Source organism: Eriocheir sinensis, chromosome 57 (genome assembly GCF_024679095.1).
Source record: "Eriocheir sinensis breed Jianghai 21 chromosome 57, ASM2467909v1, whole genome shotgun sequence".
Classification (NCBI taxonomy): Eukaryota; Metazoa; Arthropoda; class Malacostraca; order Decapoda; family Varunidae; genus Eriocheir; species Eriocheir sinensis.
Window position 1 is genome coordinate 6,431,414 of NC_066565.1, and position 20,579 is coordinate 6,451,992.

General features: G+C 40.9%; 2 protein-coding genes across 7 annotated transcripts in view; one reads left to right on the forward strand and one right to left on the reverse strand.

Annotated features, from left to right (window-relative positions):
• The window catches only part of LOC126984742 (fatty-acid amide hydrolase 2-like), a 111,680-nt gene that overhangs the window by 31,588 nt on the left and 59,513 nt on the right, over positions 1–20,579 (reverse strand). The window lies entirely within an intron of this gene.
• LOC126984744 (troponin T, skeletal muscle-like) overlaps positions 18,081–20,579 on the forward strand; it is a 39,096-nt gene continuing 36,597 nt past the window's right edge. For 2 of the 6 annotated variants that reach the window (XM_050838783.1, XM_050838784.1), the window contains exon 1: positions 18,084–18,223. The gene's annotated coding sequence lies outside the window, so the exon portion shown is untranslated. Of the gene's footprint in view, positions 18,224–20,579 lie in introns of all 6 variants that reach the window. The other 4 variants (XM_050838781.1, XM_050838780.1, XM_050838785.1 and 1 more) reach the window with 3 other exon arrangements.

Consider the following 20,579-nt stretch of genomic DNA (forward strand, 5'->3'; position numbering starts at 1 on the left):
TCGTGTACTGTTTATCTTTTTCTTTACTTCCTCATTTTACATATTTTCTCACCCATTTTCTTCGTTTTTTAATACATTGTCTTATTTCTTTTTCTAGTCTCCTGTGAGCAGCTCCTGTCATTCACACACTCGCCATGTCATACTTTACTGTAGTGTTTTGTTTTTAATCCCTCAATTTACTTATTTTACCTCATTTTACTTATTCACTCCCTCATTTTCTTGGTTTCTTCATTTCTTCCTCATGTATCACTCGTCATTCACACGTTGTTTGTCTTATTCATTACTCCCCGATTTTACTCCTTTGCTCCTTCCTTGTACTCCTTTTCTCCTTCATTTTCTTGGTTTCTTCATTTCTCCTTCATGAATCACTCGTCATTCACACGTTGTTTGTCTTATTCATCACTCCCCGATTTTACTCTTTTGCTCCTTCCTTGTACTCCTTTTCTCCTTCATTTTCTTGGTTTCTTCATTTCTCCTTCATGAATCACTCGTCATTCACACGTTGTTTGTCTGATTCATTACTCCCCGATTTTACTCCTTTGCTCCTTCCTTGTACTCCTTTTCTCCTTCATTTTCTTGGTTTCTTCATTTCTCCTTCATGAATCACTCGTCATTCACACGTTGTTTGTCTGATTCATTACTCCCCGATTTTACTCTTCCTTCCTTCCCTTGCTTTCTTTTTTTCTTCATTTTTCTCTTCTTCTTCTTTCTTCCTCACTCGTCACATCGTTGTTTGTCTGATTCATTACTCCTTTGCTCCTTCCTTGTACTCCTTTTCTCCTTCATTTTCTGGTTTCTTCATTTCTCCTTCATGAATCACTCGTCATTCACACGTTGTTTGTCTGATTCATTACTCCCCGATTTTACTCCTTTGCTCCTTCCTTGTACTCCTTTTCTCCTTCATTTTCTGGTTTCTTCATTTCTTCTTCATGTATCACTCGTCATTCACACGTTGTTTGTCTGATTCATTACTCCTTTGCTCCTTCCTTGTACTCCTTTTCTCCTTCATTTTCTGGTTTCTTCATTTCTTCTTCATGTATCACTCGTCATTCACACGTTGTTTGTCTGATTCATTACTCCCCGATTTTACTCTTTTGCTCCTTCCTTGTACTCCTTTTCTCCTTCATTTTCTTGGTTTCTTCATTTCTCCTTCATGAATCACTCGTCATTCACACGTTGTTTGTCTTATTCATTACTCCCCGATTTTACTCTTTTGCTCCTTCCTTGTACTCCTTTTCTCCTTCATTTTCTTGGGTATCCCTCGTGAATCACTCCCATCATTCACACACTCCACGTCATTCTTTACTCCTAATTTTCTTCTTTTTCTTATTATTTTCAAAGTCCGGAGAGTCTTCCTTCACTTACTGTTTCTTTTTCATTTATCTTTTCCTTTCATCTTCCACGGCTGAAATTTTATGGATATTCTTTACAAGCCTTTTAATTAAGCTGCAATTAAGTTATTTTTTTTATATTATTTCGCTGAATGTCTTTCCTCTTATTATTTTCTTCCCATTAACTCCTTTTTTTATACATCCTTCAGTATTTTTCCTCTTCCCGTTTTCTTTGTCTATTTTTTTTTATTTCCTTGATTGTTTTTCCTCTTCTCGTTTTCTTTCCGTCTATTTTTCTTCCTTTTACTTTCTTTCCTTGACTGTTTTTCCTCTTCTCGTTTTCTTTCCGTCTATTTTTCTTTCTTTTACTTTCTTTCCTTGAGTGTTTTTCCTCTTCTCGTTTTCTTTCCGTCTATTCTTCTTAATATTTCTTTTTTTATTTCCTTGATTGTTTTTCCTCTTCTCGTTTTGTTTCCATCTATTCTTCTTCCTTTTGCTTTATTTCCTTGAGTGTTTTCCTCTTCTCATTTCTTTTCATTTGCTCTTCTTTCTTTTCTTCAATTTCCCGTATTATCTCTCTTCTGGTATTATTTCCACCTGCTCTTCTTTTTTTTGTTCTTGTTGTTTATTTGAGTGTCTCCTATGGTCCTTTTCTCTTCACCTCTAATTTTTCTTTAATTCACATTTTTTTCATCGTATCTTTCCTCCACTACTTTCTTTTACTTCCCTTCTCCTCCTTCCATTATTTGTTTCCCACAGAATTTTATCGACCTCCATGGCCATAATGTGCATCCCTTCGTAGTATTTTTAATCTCCATCCTTCCTCTACCTATTTCCTCTTTTCTTACTTTAAATTTCCCGTTATACTCCATTCTGTGTATCAACCTTTACATCTTCTTTGGATTCCTTTGACTCGACAATGTATTAAAACTTCTCTCCTTACCCTTTATTTCTACCCTTCCCCTATATTGCATTCTATTCCTTAACCTTTTTTTTTATGTGTACGCCTATGGGGACTGGATGGTAGTCGGCCTCAGCTCATCATGGAGGCAAGTGTTTATATTAGTGGCGCCATCTTTTCTACTTCACTCTTGCATTTCTCTCCTTTGATTAGGCTGTAACGGACCTTGCTTCTATACTTCATTTTTATTTTTCTCTGTGTATACTTAGTTTTATTCCCTAACCTCATCTTTCTTGCATCCCTCTCCTCCCTTTCTATATTTTAGCTGTAATATACGCTGTTTAGTACCCTTTAAGTCTCCTTCAGTCTTATCTTTGCAGTCTATAATTTGCCTCTGAAGCGGGCGTGGCACGGTACTGTAAAACTTTGCCTCGTAACACTATAGCGCAAACTCCTCCCCCTCGTGCCCCAAGAATGTGGAGGAGTGAGGCCCCGCGCGGCACGTACAGCGGGGCACCGGCGGGAGGTGGCGAGGGGGTGAGGGATGTTGTCCTGACGGTTCCTTTGAGGTTGCTAAGGAAGGCGGTTAACACACACACACACACACACACACACACACACACACACACACACACACACCGTACTTTAGGATGGATATCAAATTGTTAGAATCTGTGCAGAGGGGATGACAGAGCTTCAGGGGGTGAGAAACTTAGCATATGCGGATAGACTTGATCTTTAAATCTGCATTCTCTAGAAAGGCGAAGGGTGCGAGGAGGCTTGGTCGAACTTTATAAATAGATGAAGGGCTTTAGTAAGAGTAATGTTTATAGGGTTTTAGTGGTAAGAGAGCCGGTAAGACACGTAGCAATGGGTTTAAGTTGGACAAATTCAGTTTTAACAAAGACATAAGCAAGAAATGGTTTACCAACAGAGTGATGGAGGAGTGGAACAGGCTTGGCAGCCATGTGTTGAGTGCCAATGCGATAGTCACATTCAAAATAAGACTAGCTAAATTCATGTTAGTGGGGTCAGGTTCACAGGAGCTGCCTTGCGTAGACCTACCGGCTACTTGCAATCTTCTTATGCTCTTATACTCAGATCTACATTTGGGCATAACTAGTTGATATTTTTTATTTTTTTATTCATATTACTCTGCATTTTATTCCTCTGGTCATATTAAATTCAATTCCTCTTGGCTTTTTCCATATTTTTCATTATTATTCAAGTGTTCTTTTCATGATCGTACTAGCTGCTTTTCTGGTTGATTAACTGACTGACTGACTGACTGACTGATTGAATGATTGACTGAACAAGCTGACTGATTAAATATCTTCATGTTCATGTTTGGGTAACCGGGGGATTAATCCGCCCAGGGGTCCTGCGTCCCTGCCCTATGGCGAGCAGTCAGGCCAGCCCCTGATCTAGGCTGGTTGGGGGAGGGGTTCGTACCCCCGTCCCCAACAAAAAAACGTATCCTAGCCAAAAACAAATTAAAAAGTAGAGGTCGGGGTCGGAGCGCGTGCCTCGACCCCGATCCGGTCTTGCTAGGGGGCCCGACTGCGCGGCAGGCTTCCACGATGCATCCGCATCCGGGGACCCTGCCGTCAGTGACGGGTGCAGGGCAAACCCTACGGGACCCCTGCACCTCGAAGGAGGAAGGGCCCCCTAGCCCCTCTTTTTGTTTTGGGGGTGGCCGGGGTGGTGCAGAGGATGCGCCCGCCCGCAGAACCGGGCCCGGGGTTAACCTTCGGAGGGCTCTGCGTGTGGGGTCCTGGAACGTCCTGAGCCTTTCGGACGATGATCGACTGCCCCACCTATCAAATGAGCTCAGAAGGCTGAGGGTGGACATAGTGGCACTCTCTGAGACAAGGAGGCCTGGCAGCGGCGAGATCAGTGGGGGGAGGGGTACACCTTCTACTGGTCCGGCATGAGCAATGGCTTTCATGTCAGGGGGGTAGTTATGGGCATCTCCAGCCAATTGCTGCCATTTGTGGTTGAGGTTGCTCCGGTTGATGAGCGTATAATGCGAGTGAGGCTGAAGCACACACTGGGCTTCATGTCTTTTGTTGCAGTGTACGCTCCTACCGAGATGCGTGAAACTGAAGAGAAGGAGACGTTTTACGCCAAACTCGATTCCGTATTAGACCAGGGCCCTCCCCGGGACACACTCATTGTCCTGGGCGACTTCAATGCTACTACTGGCACTGACAGGGTTGGCTACGAGCTATGTGTTGGTCCCCATGGATCTGGTACCAGGAACATCAACAGCTCTCTCCTCCTGAATTTTGCAAAATCCAGAAGGATGAGAATTGCGGGTTCCTGGTACCAGAGACCAGAGTTGCACTGCTGGACTTGGTATAGCGACGCCGGAGGGGTAGCTAAGGAGATCGACCACATTCTCGTAAGAACTCGTTGGAGGATCCTTGAGAATTGCAGGAGTGCTGAGTTCTTTACAACTGACCATAGGCTTGTTGTTGCAACACTCAAGCTTCATGTCAGGTCAAGAAGAATCTCGAGATGCAACACTACTGTGTTCCATCTCGAGAGGCTGAAGGACCTGGCATGTGCTCAGGAGTATGCAGTGACAGTCTCAAATCGGTTCGAAGTGCTCGGCACCCTGGGGGACCCTGTAGAACTGTGGGATACCTTCAAACGTGAGACTCTGCAAGCTGTCAAGGAGTGCATTGGAGAGCACCCGAGATCTAGGAGTGGCTTTGCCTCGGTAGAGAGCTGGGGAATATCGATGAGAGTCGCGCTGCCAGACTTGCTGAGAACCGGGACCAATACAGGGCTCTGTCACGTAGGACTAGAGCTCTCCTGAGGAAAGAATGAGAGGTATGTCAGGGGTCTCGCTGAGGAGGTCGAGGGCCATTTAAATGCGAATGACCTCCGACCTGCCTACCAAGCCCTGAAGAAGCTCCGCTCCAAGTCTTCCTCTCAGGTGAGCGCTATCCGAACAGCTGACAGCTGCCTCGTGTCGGACATGGATGGGCAGAGGGCTCGTTGGGCTGAGTACTTTGAGCAGCTGTACATGGCGGACCCTCCACGTGGGCAGCTTCTAATTGCTGGGTTGCAGGTGGCGGATGCTGACCCACCCATTGACGAGAGCCCACCCTCTCTGGTTGAGATCAGAGAGGCTGTGGCCAAGTTGAGGGGTGGGAAGGCCACTGGCACCTGTAACATCAGCGCGGAGCTGCTCAGAGTTGAAGGTGAGGCCATGATCCACGGGTTGCATGCAGTCTTGACTGCCGTATGGCAGTCCGGTACCATTCCTCCTGTTGGTCGTCTCTATCTGGAAAGGGAAAGGGGACCGCCAGGACTGCAACAACTACCGTGGTATTACACTGCTCAGTGTGCCAGGCAAGGTGCTTGCCCACCTATTGCTGATGCGAATTCGCAGCCAGCTGCTGAAGCTGCAGAAACCTGAACAGTCTGGGTTCACGGCTGGCAAGTCAACAACTGACCGTATCCTAGCGCTTCGCGTACTGGTGGAGCGCCGAAGTGAGATTTTTATCATTGTCTGCATAATTTTCATTCCTTCAAGTATTTTTCGTTTTCATTCATATTTTTCGCTTTATATAAAATCCCTTATAGAAAACTTTCTACTTTTCCATCTTTTGAGTTCTTTAATCATTTTATTTTCACCATAAGCAATTTAACATTATTACATTATCTTATTTTATCTTAGCATATTTTTAATCCTTAATTTCCTTTTGGTTCATATAATATTTTTTTTCCTTTTTGGTCCCTAATCCCCGCATCTCGCGCGCATCTCTCGCTCAGCGTCGCCAACATTCAACATTTCTGGTCCAGTAAACATCCCGAGGCTGTCACGTGACTTAGGGAACATTCAGAGCATCGAACATTCATTTCGGGAACTATTTAATTTTCATTCCCTCTTTTCTCGGTATATTGTTATTACTATTGTTATTATTGTTATTTTTGTAATCTATAAAATATTATTATTGTTGTTATCATTAGTATTAGTATTAGCAGTTGTAGTAGTAGAAGTAGTAGTAGTAGTAGTAGTAGTAGTAGTAGTAGTAGTAGTAGTAGTAGTAGTAGTAGTTTATATTTCTTTTTAATTTACCCATATGAAAAGCTGATTAATAACATTTCTCTAAGTCATTCAATTCTTTTTACTGATTCGTTATTCTTTAAAATCATAACATAAAGTAATTCACGTGCGTCGAGGTTTTAGTGACAAAAAATCAGGAAAGCAAAAAATAGACAAAGAAAAAAAGAATAAGTTGAAAGTTAAAAAAAGCTAATATAAGGAGCAAAGCAAAGCATACACAACCACACAGTTACATTATATTACATTTTCCGAGAATGCAAAAAATGTGGCAGCCTCCCGCCTCTCGTTTTCTCTTCCCGTTCCGTGTCCTTGGGTCGAGGGGGACCGAGGAAAACGATCGTAAAGTCAAGTATTTAATAGGAGTTTGGTCTCTCATCTCTCAATTTAAACTGTCATCCTTACGTCATTTGTGTATGTAGAGGAGGGAGCGAGTGTGTGTGGGGGCGGGGGGAGTGTGTGTGTGTGTGTGTGTGTGTGTGTAAGTGGGAGTGTGTGTGGGTGAGGCTGGATTTAACAGATAGTGGGCGGTTGTCGAATTCACCTTATTCACAAATGACTGACCCACTGACTCTCTTACTCGTTCACTGACTGACTCAACGTACTGACTGACTGACTGTTGATGTTGCGAATTGACTGACTGACTGACTGACTGACTGACTGACTGAATAGGAGGAGGTAGGAGGTGGCAGAAGGTGAGATTTAGATGGAGAAAGAGGAGGAGAGATGGCAAAAAGGAGGATGACTGACTGACTGACTGACTGACTGACTGACTGTTAAACTTGGAAATTGAGTAATTCATTGACTGACTAATTGAGTTGCAAATTGACTGACTGATTGGCTGACAAGATAACTTCAGCAAAATTTATATTGTGAACTGACTTACTGACCGCCAAGATTACTAACTGATTAACTAACAGATTGACTAAAGAGCTGACTGAATATCGTACTAACTGGTTTCCTGGTTGACTGACTGACTGACTGATTGACTGAATAAACTGACTGACATATTGACTAAACGCTGAGAGTGACTGACTGACTCATATTCCGATTGACTGACTGACTGAATGGCTGATCAGCTTACCCTCTGGCTGGGTGTCTGACTAACTGACTAAATGCTTGACTGATTGACTGACTGACTGACGTTAATAAGGACATGACCGTTTAGCGCAATGTACCAACTATACGCTGACTCACCCGCCTGACACGTGACTGACTGACTGACTGACTGACTAACTGACTGACTGACTGGACAGCTGCAAGGCGGATCATGTTACTAGCCGACTTAACTGGGCAAATGTTTTACTGACTTATACCATTACACACGTACACACACACACACACACACACACACACACACACACACACACACACACACACACCATTTTAGCATATTCGACCGAAAGAGAGGAAGAAAGGCGATTGGAGTAGGAGGAAATGGGGGAGGGGGTAGAGGAAGAGGAGGAGGAGGAGGAAACATGATGTATACGTAAATGGAGGTTGAATGTGTTGTAAAAAAAATAAAAAATAAAAGAAAACGAACGAGATACTGCAAAAGATTAACAGGTGGAAGAGAAAGAATAGAAGGAAGAAGAGAAGGAGAAGGAAGAAGAGGAGGAAGTAGAAGGAGGAGGAGGATAATGAAGAAGAATACGATGAGGTAGGAAGAGGAAGAAGATGATGATACGGAAGAAGAAAGAGGAGGAAAGGAGCAAAAGAAGATGTATATAAGAGGAAACAGGAAGAGGAGAGAGAAAAAGAAAGAAGGACAGAGAAGTAAGGAGGAGGAGGAGAAGTTGGGAAAAGCTGAAGAGGCGAAAGGGGAAGAGTAGGAGGAGGAGGAGGAGGAGGAGGAGGAGGAGGAGGTAAATGAGGAGGTGGAGGTATAAGGCGAATGAAGAAGACCTGCGAGAGTCGGCGTGAGGAAGAGGAGGAGGAGGAAGAGGGAGAATGGGGAGTGGGTAGAAGGGGGTTAAGAGGAGGGGGAAGAGGAGGAGGAAGTAGAGAAAGGGGCAGGAGTGGGACGAGGCCGAGGAGGGGGTGGGGGAAGGGGGGGCAAGGGGCACAGTCTATTTTCTGATGCGATATTTCTAGGTTGTGTCGGAGGTTTGGTGGCAGGGCGGTCTTCAGCCAGCTTCAGTTGGGTAGAAGGTTTGGCCACCTCTCTCCTACTCGTGTCAGGTCCTGCCAGTACTAGTGTAAGTTCCCCGGTGCTTTCCTGAGTCCTGGCTCTTCGCGTCCAACCTTTCCTGCCCTTACGACACTCCAGCACTACATTCACACGCCTCTCTTCTACTCTCGAATTCGTGTCAGGTTTTCCGAGTAGTAACGTAAGTCCTCAGTGGTTCTCTGAGTCCTGGCCCTCTGTGTCCAACCTTTTCTGCCCTTACGACGCTCCAGTACTCCATTAGTCCATCTCTCGTCCACCTTCTCTCACTTTCCCCTCGAACTCAGGTTTTTCGAGTTGCAATGTAAGTCCTCAGTGGTTCTCTGAGTCCTGAGTTCTCCGTGTCCAGTCTTTCTTGCCTTTGCGACGCTGCAGCACTCTATTAGTCCATCTCTCGTCCATCTCCTTTCGAAGTCGTGCCAGGGTTTTCAAGTAGTAAGCCCCCGGTGCTCCTCATATCCAACTTCTCTTACCCTCTAGTACGTACTTCACCTCGCGTTCACCTGCCATCCACAACCCTTCCTCCTTCAAGTGTTAGTATGTCCCCTGATCACGTCCCTCCAACGGTGCTTCTCTCAGTCATTGGCTCTTGAAATCTCACTTTTTTGTTAGCTTTCTGCCCCTTCAACACCTGCACGTCTCCATTCCACATTACTCCATTCCACACTACTCCATGTCTACCGTGCTCTCTCCTATCTTTTCCCCCTACACACATTCCTGTCTCGTGGCTTCTTGCTCTTCTGGCTCCACCTCTCTCCACTTCCATACACCCTTCATTCCCCTCCGCCTCTTCCTCCTCCTCCTCCTCCGTGCCCAGCTGTAAGGTAATGTAAAGTGGCCTGTGTGTTCGTGTGTTCTGCTGTGCCCATGAGCCGAGGATGTCAAGTCCGGGAAGCTAATGACGATGTGTTAGTTTTCCTCCTCTCGTTCTGTTCTGGCGGAGGTTATGAAGTGGACGGCGAGTGAAAGTGGAATGCTGGAGGCGTGAAAACTCCACTTGATGTTTTAATGTTCAAGTCGTGTGTGGTGTTCTTCTTGTGGTCTCTTCTTGCTGTTTTTTTTTTTTTTTCTGAGGTTTAGTCGATTTTTAGCTTGAATTGATTTGAAAGTGACTTGTTTTAATGATGAAGTCGTGCGTCGTAGTCTTCTTCCTATCGTTTGCTCTAGTTATATTTTTGAAGTTAAATCGATTTTTAACTGGTTTGATAATGTAAGATTCGATTACATATTATTATTTTTACGATGTCTTTTCCTCTTGGTTTGACCGCAGAATTTTAAAGGTAGATTAATATCATGAAATTTTGTTACATGAAGGTTCTTGATGCGTGGAGACAGGAATTACTCTTATTGTTTCAAAATATCCTTTCCTGACTCATCTTTTGGGTTTGTCGAAAGAAAAATAAGCTTCAGTGGATTTGAATTTTTGTCCTAAGATCAATTTGTTTTCACCGTGTTACGTTTGAACTTAAATTAAAGGTCAAAGTTCGGCTTGAAGTGGTAGTTGTTGTGAGTTCGTAAGTTTGATTACGTTTATTTTCATTTTTTTACATTTTCCATCCCCTTTCACGAGCAGGGACCATCAAGAGTGTGCCTCGTGACCCTCTATCTGTGGCCCCTTGTGTTGACCTGAACGCCTAGAATGTTTGCAAAGACATGCGTGGTGGTGTCTTGAGCCATCCAAGGAAAAGTTTAGTAGTCAGAAAATAAAGAGAACCGAAAGCTAGTATGAGAATTTAAACCTGAAAAGATCAAACAAAGACTGAAGAATTAATGTTGGCGTAAATCTTGTCAGGAAAAGATTTATTATACGAAGTGGAGGCTTGAGTTTGATGTTTATTTGTGTGTTCATTCTGGTTCCCTTCCCTGAGAGTTGTACGAACGCTGCCATGGACTCAGAGTTAATGCGATCGTAGAGAATGGCTCGACACTTTTCTCGCATACACAACTTATTTACACTTCCTATAAATTGCCGATGTTTTCTTTTTGAGGTGAAGATAAGGAGTTTAGTTTACGTGACAGGAATTCAAAGTTAACGCAAATGAAAATAAATATTTGCCGGTTTCCTCGAGCGCTGTCTATTTACACTTCCTCTAAATTGCCGATGTTTTCTTTTTGAGGTGAAGATAAGGAGTTTAGTTTACGTGACAGGAATTCAAAGTTAACGCAAATGTAAAGAAATATTTGCCGGTTTCCTCGAGCGCTGTCTATTTACACTTTCTATAAATTGCCGATGTTAGCGTTTTGAGGTGAAGGAGACTGCGTTCAGATTATGTGCCAAGACTTCAAAGCTAACGTAAATATTATAATTTGGGTTTGCGTTTGCTCCTCGTGGATTGTTCGTTTCCTGTCTTTTGCACGGATGATGAAAGCTTGGAACTAGAATGAGTAAGTGACTGTTCAGGTTTCGTTTCAAATGTTCATCTTTTTAAGGATTTCTAACTGGTTGGTTCGTGTGCCGTTGAAAACTGACTCGTGATTGTGAGGTTACAAGATAATTTCTCGTATCAAGTGCTCACATTTTCTTATATTTCTCCCTAGTTTGTGAAGCAAAAACGAAAAACTTCACTCTACAAATTGGCGTGAGATTGAGATTACAAGTTCATTTCTCGGATAAACTGCTCCCATTTTCTCGCATTTCTTTAGTTTGTGAGATAGTAACGAAAAACTTAAAATTGACGTGAGATTGAGATTACAAGTTCATCTCTCGGATAAACTGCTCCCATTTTCTCGCATTTCTTTAGTTTGTGAGATAGAAGCGGTAAACTTTATGCCACTGAGTTACGCTGCATCAAGTCGCTGAAGAAGAAACACTTTAAAAACAGGGACGGCAAAAAAATTTACCTGAAAAAAGAACATCAGGACACAGCACCGACTAAAATTGATCGCCCTCTTTGGCTACTTTTTCTGTTCCATTTTTGTGGGGGCAGAAATTGTGAGCTTGTTTTTTGGTCTAGTCTATTTTGCTCTTGACCTCTGCCACTTGTGAAAAAGAAACCATTCACTGAGGAGATAGTTCATATGAGATGAGGAGGAAAAATAAGTCTCCTGATAAACTTGAGAGACGTCTAATTCTTTTCCTTTTTTTCTCGAAGATTAGCAGTTTCTTGTAACTTTATCTCACTTTTCTATTTCCTTATCTATCTTAATAGGCGTCTAACTTTTTTTCCTTCTTTTTTGCCCGAGGGATAGTTTCCTTTGCATCACTTTTTTCTCTCGTTATCTCTTCTTCGTCTGTCGGAGTTCAAGATAACGTGGGGAATGATTCATAGTTGAGGCAGGCCAAGGTTAGGACAGATAAAGATTTCTTAACTGCGTAAATATTCGACTTTTCATCATTGTTCGTGGAAGTTTGTTTGCTAATCTTACCATTTGTTCCTCAACTCCGTGTGTGTGTGTGTGTGTGTGTGTGTGTGTGTGTGTGTGTGTGTGTGTGTATGCGCGTAGGAAAATTCAAATGGAAGTTTAATCATTACTCCATAAAGAAAAGAAATGGAACAGGAATGGACAGGAAAACAGAAAGAGAAAATAAATTCATGCAACAAAAAACACGGAGGAAAAAAAAGCTCTCGTGCTGCAGGTCACAAGGTCACGCTTTTACTGATTCGTTTGACCTCGTTTGTTTTGGAATAAATTCTGATGGTCTTAAAAAATAAAACGAAATAAAATAAAAATAAGATAAAACGATGTCAGTGGAAGTCTTCATCGTTTATTCAGTCTATTTAGACGTTTCGTTTTTGTTTGTCTTTAAAGAAGCCTCGTGTCTGGATCATCGCGGTACAAAGTTTTAAAAGTAAGAATTGAGTGCCAGAAGTGAAGACAGAGTTACACAGGCACTGAGACACACACACAGGCAACGCTCCGCTATGACAGTGACAACATTAGCGTTGATGAGGATTATTAGATGATTATGATAAACGCAACGAAAATAAGGGTAGTAAATACAATAATGATAATGATAATAAAAGTAATAAATCTAGTAATAGTAATGATACAGCTTTAAGTTGAAAAGCAGTTGTTGCAACCACAGTAAGATATTATAGAACAAGTAAAAAAAATAAAAAGGAAAAAGAAGGAAGAATTTACAGAAAAACAGGAAAGAAACGTAAACCATGAGAATGAAAATAAAAAAAGGGTGAAGGACCAAAAAAAATTTGTAATCTTAAAACACAACACCAACAAAAATAACTCCTACCCTCCAGCCAGGCGGCCAGGGAGCCAAACATCGGCCTGCCAGCCTGCCAGCACCAGCCACTAAGAAATCCGACCCTTCTAGGCTAAATATGGCCGCGTGGTTGTGACGTCACGAGCCACGCATGCGCAGAGGAGTGCCAAGCTGCGCAAGATGTCCGCCTCGCCCCTCGCCCCCCCCCCCCCCCCCTCGCCCTCGCCCCCTTCGCCCCCGCCCCGCCCTCGCCGCTGCCCGGGCTATTTATACTCGCGCCGCGCCGCCCCTCACCGATAGAGCCGGCGGGTTTGGGCGCAAGTCGCATAAAAATATCGCTGACCTAAAGATTCCATGAGGAAGGGCCGAGGGAGGAGCGGCGGAGGGAAACACTGGGATTTGGGTCGCTCGGTTTATGGACTGGACTCATATTTTGCTTACTGATTCTTTAGTTGATGTTGTTTAATTGTTGACGTCGTTGCCCCACAAGTTAGACGGATGGCACAGGTTTTGGGGAAGTGGAGGGAGGAGACGGTTGGATTTGTGGCTTTCGTAAAAATGTTATTCATATTCGTTGACTCATGAAGCATCGCAAATCTAACAGGCTGATGGCGAGGGACTTAGAGAATAAATGGGAAAAAAAATATGTGGACTTGGAACAATTTCAAGCTTTAATGAATATAATGAGATTAAAGCACTTGGCCTTGTGGGATTTACAGTGATTGCTTACATACTCAATTGGTTGATAAGCTTGACACATTAGTCTTAATATTGCTGAACGTTTGTGGTGAACGTTTTCGAACAAAGACACAGAAAAACTCTTAATCTTTTAGCAGATATAAAGAAAATAGATTGATTTAGAATAATAATTGATTGATGTAATTGATTGTTGAGTTTGTTTGTAGCGATAACTTCAAGATTGTATTTGGATGATTGAAGAAATGAAATATGTATAAAATTGTTGGCATTTATGGCGCTCGTAATGAAATAGATTATTAGTTTGACTAATTTAAAAAAAAATATTCGTTTTGTAATGCGATAGGTCAGCTACACTCGGCGACTGAAAGATTAAACATGAAAAGTTTGACCTATAAGATATGAATTAAAATGTTGAAAGTATGATCATGAGATATTAGGTTTAGATTGCTTATAATTATAAGGATGGACGATATGAACGAGTCCTCTCCGGTTTTTCCCGCCCATTGCATCTTCCTCCTCCTCCTCTCAGCCTTTGTGAGTGAGTGAGGTTCATCACGCTGCCGTACTCTCTATCGCCCTCTTGACCTTTCTTCTTCAACCCGTGCTCTCAAGGCTCTTTTTATCGGTTTCTTATCGCCTCTTCGCTCCACATGGCCAAACCACCTCGGCCTGACCCTGCCCTGACTGCCCCTTACGCAAAGATTAGATAATGAAGATTGTAGAATGACTAGGAAAATGAATAAACAGGGTTTTATGATCTCAAGAAAGTTGGTTGACTAAACAATTGAACCATCAACGTTTAGTGTGTCCATAAGTGTGAAAATACTAGATACTTAAGAACTAATTGAACATATTGCAAATCTGAATAGGAAGAAATAGATTGCACAAGTTTACAATTTAGGAGTCGAAGTAGACTGACAAGTTTATTTATAAGTGTGGCCTTCAAATAGCTTTGACAAATTTGTTATTTTTCTAATGATGCAAAAAAGTACGATGAAGAGTTCGAAAAACATAGAAAAAAGTTATTCAAATTTTGGGACTTTCGTACAGAAGTAGACCAGACGATGAACGGGTAGATAATGTATAGTTGGTGTATAAAGCCCAGTTCAGATCACATTGGAGCTTTGATTTGTCTACGAGTTGGCTGAGTTCCGTTGTGAAAACATGGAAACCTTACGAAAGAAATTGAAAAAAAAAGTCATTAGTGAATTCGTGATACCTTCGATGAGTGAAGCGGATGGACAGATTATGGATGGGCAGACATTTGTTGGGTGGTGGACATATATCGATGTCTGGCGGTGTGGCAGACTGGATGGGTCAGTGGATGAGATATGATTGAATGTTGTTATTATTGTTGTTGTTGTTCTTGGTGGTGGTGGTGGTAATGTTGTTGTTGCTGCTGGTGGTATTTAGAGCCAATTTCACAGTCCAACACAGTGGCTTTGTAATCGACCCAACCAAACCCTTCAATCTTCTACACTATTATGGCTAGGTTATCAGTGCAGCACCAAATACACAAGCGATTTCCCGTATGGTTTCCTTAAATTTCTTAACTTAAACATGAACACAAAATACTATACAAGGAATTTTGGAAGTCTTTGGTATTGGTTTTGGAGCTTACTAACCCGTCATGGCGAACTATGAAAGTGACCCTTAGTCATGAGTTCTATATGTTCTCAAGGTCCGATGTTATGTGGCAGTCTAGATAAGGTTCAGGCATCAGATATTCTCGAAATGAGGTAATAATGATAAATAGCAAGAACAAAGATGATAATGACAGTAGTAGTAGTAGTAGTAATAGTAGCAGTAGTAGTAGTAGTAGTAGTAGTAGTGATAATGACAGTGATAATAATAAAAAAAACTAATAATATATTTTCCTTTCAGACATAAGAAGCCACCAAAATGTCGGACGACGAATCAGCCTATTCGTAAGTGTTTGCTTGTTTGTTTGTACACACACACACACACACACACACACACACACACACACACACACACACACACACACACACACACACACACACACACACACACATGATGAAATCTTGAACCAGCACTCAATCAAATCTATACCTTGTCATAATCTTCCAACCTAACACGTTTCCTAATATCTTCGTTTCTTTTCACTTCCAGGGATGCCGAGTAAGTGACGTTCGCCGTAGCTGAGCGAAAGACAGACACACGTGAACCAGGCATCTTTAGTACCATAAACACCCCTAGAGATATAGATTCCCCGCCCCGGCATTCTGTTACCGTTTACTTGGCACGCCTTCCCTCCCTTTCCTTCCCCGTTATGATACTTGCATAAGATCACAAAAAAATGTAAACTCAATATCCTTGCAGCATGATCAAACTGGTGCCATTCCTAAAGTAGATTCTGATGTTGTTTCCAAGTCTTTACCACAAATTTCAGAACCTTTAGTTGCATTAAATTGACAAAGACTTTTCTCTAGTATCATAATAAAAAAAATCAGCACCTTAACATCACAATACTCTAAGTTGTACCATTTCTCAAGTAGCTTTCAAGTCTAGTACAATGTTCAGAGCTATAATATTGACTAAAACCTTTCCCCTTGTCATAATAATGTGAACTCAACGATCTGGTACCACGATGAAACGAGGTCCATTGCCAAAGTAGATTAAGATACAGTCCCAAGTTTTTAGTGCAACTTTCAAAACCCTAACTAAAACCTTTCCTCTAGCATTAAGATAGATATAAACTCAACACGCTGGTGCCATTTAATAAAACCAGTGCCGTTGCCAAAGTAGGTTATGATACAGTTCCCAAGTTTTTAGTGCAATTTTCAGGCCCCGAACTAAAACCTTTCCTCTAGTATTAAGATAGATATAAACTCAACACCCTGATACCATATAACAGAACGAGTGCCGTTGCCAAACTAGATTATGATACAGTTCCCAAGTTTTTAGTACAATTTTCAGGCCCCGAACTAAAACTCTTCCTCTAGTATTAAGATAGATATGCCGTTGCCAAAGTAGATTTCTGGTACAGTTCCCAAGTTTTTAGTACAATTTTCAGGCCCCGAACTAAAACTCTTCCTCTAGTATTAAGATAGATATAAACTCAACACTCTGGTGCCATATAACAGAACGAGTGCCATTGCCAAAGTAGGTTATGGTACAGTTCCCAAGTTTTTAGTACAATTTTCAGGCCTCGAACTAAAACTCTTCCTCTAGTATTAAGATAGATATAAACTCAACACTCTGGTACCATATAACAGAACAAAGTAGATTTCTGAAGCATTTCCCATATCTTTAGTAGAATTTTCAGGACCCTTACTACATATTATCGAACCCTTGTTCCAGGTATTATTAGAACCATTAGAACCTTGCCCCGTAATACTTAAACCAGTAGTGGCATTTCCAAATAGTTTTTTTTTTAAGATTTCTGATAATTGTAAGTATTGTCTCCCTAGCATTAAACGATTTCCTTATTCTTTCTTATTTTTTCGTATGAGGAAGTATAATAAATTTCATGTTTCTTCAATGCTTTCACATTTTTTCATTATTTCATTATTTTCATTATGATTCATCGCTCATTCCCTCATATTTTTTTGGTTTTCATTTATCTCAGCTACATGATTTTTACTTTGAATGGTCGTTCTTTAGATATCTTCCTATATAACTTTTATTAGGTTTATCTTACATTCTCTCTCTCTCTCTCTCTCTCTCTCTCTCTCTCTCTCTCTCTCTCTCTCTCTCTCTCTCTCTCTCTCTCTCTCTCTCTCTCTCTCTCAAAACGACCATTATTCACTTCGTTCACTGATCATTCATTCTTATTTTTATGTTGTTCATCACAAAACCAGCAGCCGTAACGAGAAAATAATAATAATAATAATAATAATAATAATAATAATAAAGTGAAGGAAAATAAAGGTTACAGAACAATGAAATACAAGTAACCAGTGTGATGAAAGACGGTAATTGTAATATTATGTAAAAGACTTCCTTAATTAATTGCAGAGAAGCTAAACTATATATGAAATGCAATGATGATGATGATGATAATAATAATAATAATAATAATAATAATAATAATAATAATAATAATAATAATAATAATAATAATAATAATAAAGTAAAATAAAATCCCTCTCCTCACAACAAACTCATATACTTCTTTCATCAACAATAAACAAACAAACAAACAAAAAAAAAAGAAAAAATGAAGGAAGGAATAAAAAACAACAACAACAGCAACAGAGATTTCAAACACTTCTAAGACAAAAACTCAAAGTACAAAAGTTAAAAAAAATATCTACATCCTTTTTTTTTTGTTATTTTCTCTAAACTATCACGCTTTATTTTTTCTCCCTTATACTCTTCCATGTTAAATGTATATGTATCCTCCCTCCCTATGTGTGTGTGCGTGAGAGAGAGAGAGAGAGAGCACCCATTCCTCTAATATCTATACCATGTCCATATGTGACGTTATTCCTTCTTCCTTCCTTGTACGTGTCCTTGCTGCGTACATGTCTGCGTGTGTGTCCGTACCTGTGTCCTTGTGTCCGGTACGTGCGTTTGTCTCCTGTGTATTCATGTGTGTCGTGTGTCTTTTACCTGTGTCCTTATTTCTCTTATGTGTTCATGTATCTTGTGTGTTGATGTGTGAGTGTACGTTTGTGTGTGTTTGTGTGTCCGCGCTTCCCACCTAATCATATATCTTGTGGGGCAGTGTCCATGTATGAGTGTTTGTTTACGTGTGTGTGTGTGTGTGTGTGTGTGTGTGTGTGTGAGTGTGTTCATGTGTCCGTGCATCCCTCCCCCACACTCCTGGCGCGGCGTTTTGCAGGGTTAATGAGGGGGAATATGCCGAGGAGCGCACCGTAGTGAAGGAAAAAACCAAGGAAGAGGCGGAGGAAGAGGAGTAAGTGGATCCCCGCTCACCGATTTTGTACAACTCTCTGTATCTCGCATTGCGCTACGCTCGCTCAATTTTCTCTCTGCTCAATTTTACAGCTCCTTTTTTATCTCTGGCTGTTTTTTTTATGTATTTCGGGTTTTTGTAACTTTCTCAGCCGTCTTTTTTTTTTCTTCGTGTCTTCTCTCTCTCAATTCTCTGGTTCCTTTTGCTCCATTCTTTAACTCCTCTTTTATCTCTGACTGGTTTATTTTTATGTATTTCGGGTTTTTGTAACTTTCTCAGCCGTTTTTTTTTTTTTTCTTCGTCTCTTCTTCTCTCTCAATTCTCTGGTTCCTTTTGCTCCATTCTACAACTCCTCTTTTATCTCTGACTGGTTTATTTTTATGTATATCGGGTTTTTTAATGTTTTCAGCCGTGTTTTGTTTTTTTTCTTCGTCTCTTCTCCTCCTCTTCCAGCTCTTTGTAATCGACTCGCTCCGTTTTCTCAATTTTCTGGTTCTTTTTGTTCAATTTCAGAGCTCCTTTATCTCTGGCTGTCTTTTTTTAATGTTTCGTTCTTTTTGTCAGTTTTCAGCCGTAATTCTTTTTCATCCCTTTTTTCATCCATTTCCCGTTCTTTCTAGTTCGATTGGTAGTACTGCTTTACGTTTTCTATAAGTTGATTCCTGGGGTGTCTTTAGCGCTTTCTCTTTTTTCTCTCTCCTTGGCAATACTGTTTCTTGGTGTTTCTTTTTTTATCTGTCAATCTATTTGATCTATTTTCTCTTTCACTTTGTTGCAGTTTTCATTGGTGCAGTGCAGGATCTCTTAATTCAAATTGCGGTTCCATCAACTTCCAAGATCTAGTTCAAATTTGTAAAGTTTTCTTATGATTTTTTCCTGTTGTTATGGGTTTTAAATCGTTCGCTTTTGTATTGGTATTTATTCTTTCTCTACACTCTTCTATCTATCTATCTCTCCATTTATCATTCTATATCCATTGCTTCATTCTCGCTCAGTAAACTATTTCAATTCTATTCTTGTTTTGGATAAGAAGAGTAATGGCCAGTTTTACAATTCCTCTCCCTCGACTTTTCTCTCGCTGTCCCTCCTTTGCTCGACATCTCGCAGACATTCTCAGTACTGGTTTGGGTTTGAAGAGTTACAATGTTTGGCTGTGTCTTCCTCCTCGCCTTTATCCAGTTTCAGTTTTACAATTCCTCTCCCTCGACTTTTCTCTCGCTGTCCCTCCTTTCCTCGACGTATCGCAGGCACTCTTAGATCTGGTTTGGGTTTGAAGAGTTACAATGTTTGTCTGCGTCTTCCTCCTCTCTTCTTTCCTCTCGAGTTGACGCCTGATCTGTTTCTCATTTTTTTTTTATTCGTAGACAATTTCGGTTCTACTTATTATTATTTTGTATCACTTTATCTAGTGGAATTAACGCTATATTAGTAGTTTAATGGGGTTTTTTTCCATTTCTCTGGCAATTCTAGAAACGGCTGAAACGTAGTGGAGAGAAAATACTTACTTCGCTGTTTCGCAAATCGAAAAGAATCTTCGTAGTTTTTATTTTATTTTACTCACTTAGTGTCGTAGTAATATTATCACTCACTGCAATGGGTTTTTTTTGTTTTGTTTTGTTTTGCCTCCGGCCTTTCTAAAACCAATCGCTGAACCAGAAAGAGAAAAAAATACCTCGCTGTTTCGCAAAAAAATGTCTCCGTAGTTCATTAATTTCACTCACGTAGTTTAATAACGACAATACTTTTTTTTGTTGTGTGTTTTGTTTTCTCGGCCAAGCGAGTGGATATGCCTTGCGTAGACACTTCCTGGTTTGAGTTGTTGCGTATAATAACAAACGGAAAAATCTCTCATCGTAGATTTTTTCTTTCACTTTACTGACTGAGTGTCGTAGAGATAATATTTTTGGTGTGTGTGTTTTCTTCGCCAGTGAGTAACTCGCGTAGACTGATTTTTGTGTTTTTTTAAGTTCCTCCTTGAGCCGCCCACTGCGCTACTCGCCCTCCGTTTTCTTTTTTATTTCTCCTTCGCTGCACCAACAGTTCCTCCTCATCGCGGCATTTTTCTCGCGCAAGACTTTCGTTGTTTCGCTGTATTTCGCTCTGCTTCAGACAATAATGTTTCCCTGTGTTTGTTTGTGTGTGTGTGTTTCTCTTTCTATCTCTCTTTATCTGTGTCTATCAATATCTATGTCTATCTGCCTGTATATCTATATCTGGCAATAACTCCACTTACATTTATTTTTACCTTATCCGCCACGGAAACATTCATATCTTCTCTCTCTCTCACTTTGCTACCGAGAACAAGCTATGGACACGTATATCACATTTATTCCAATAATATTTTCATTAAAAAAAA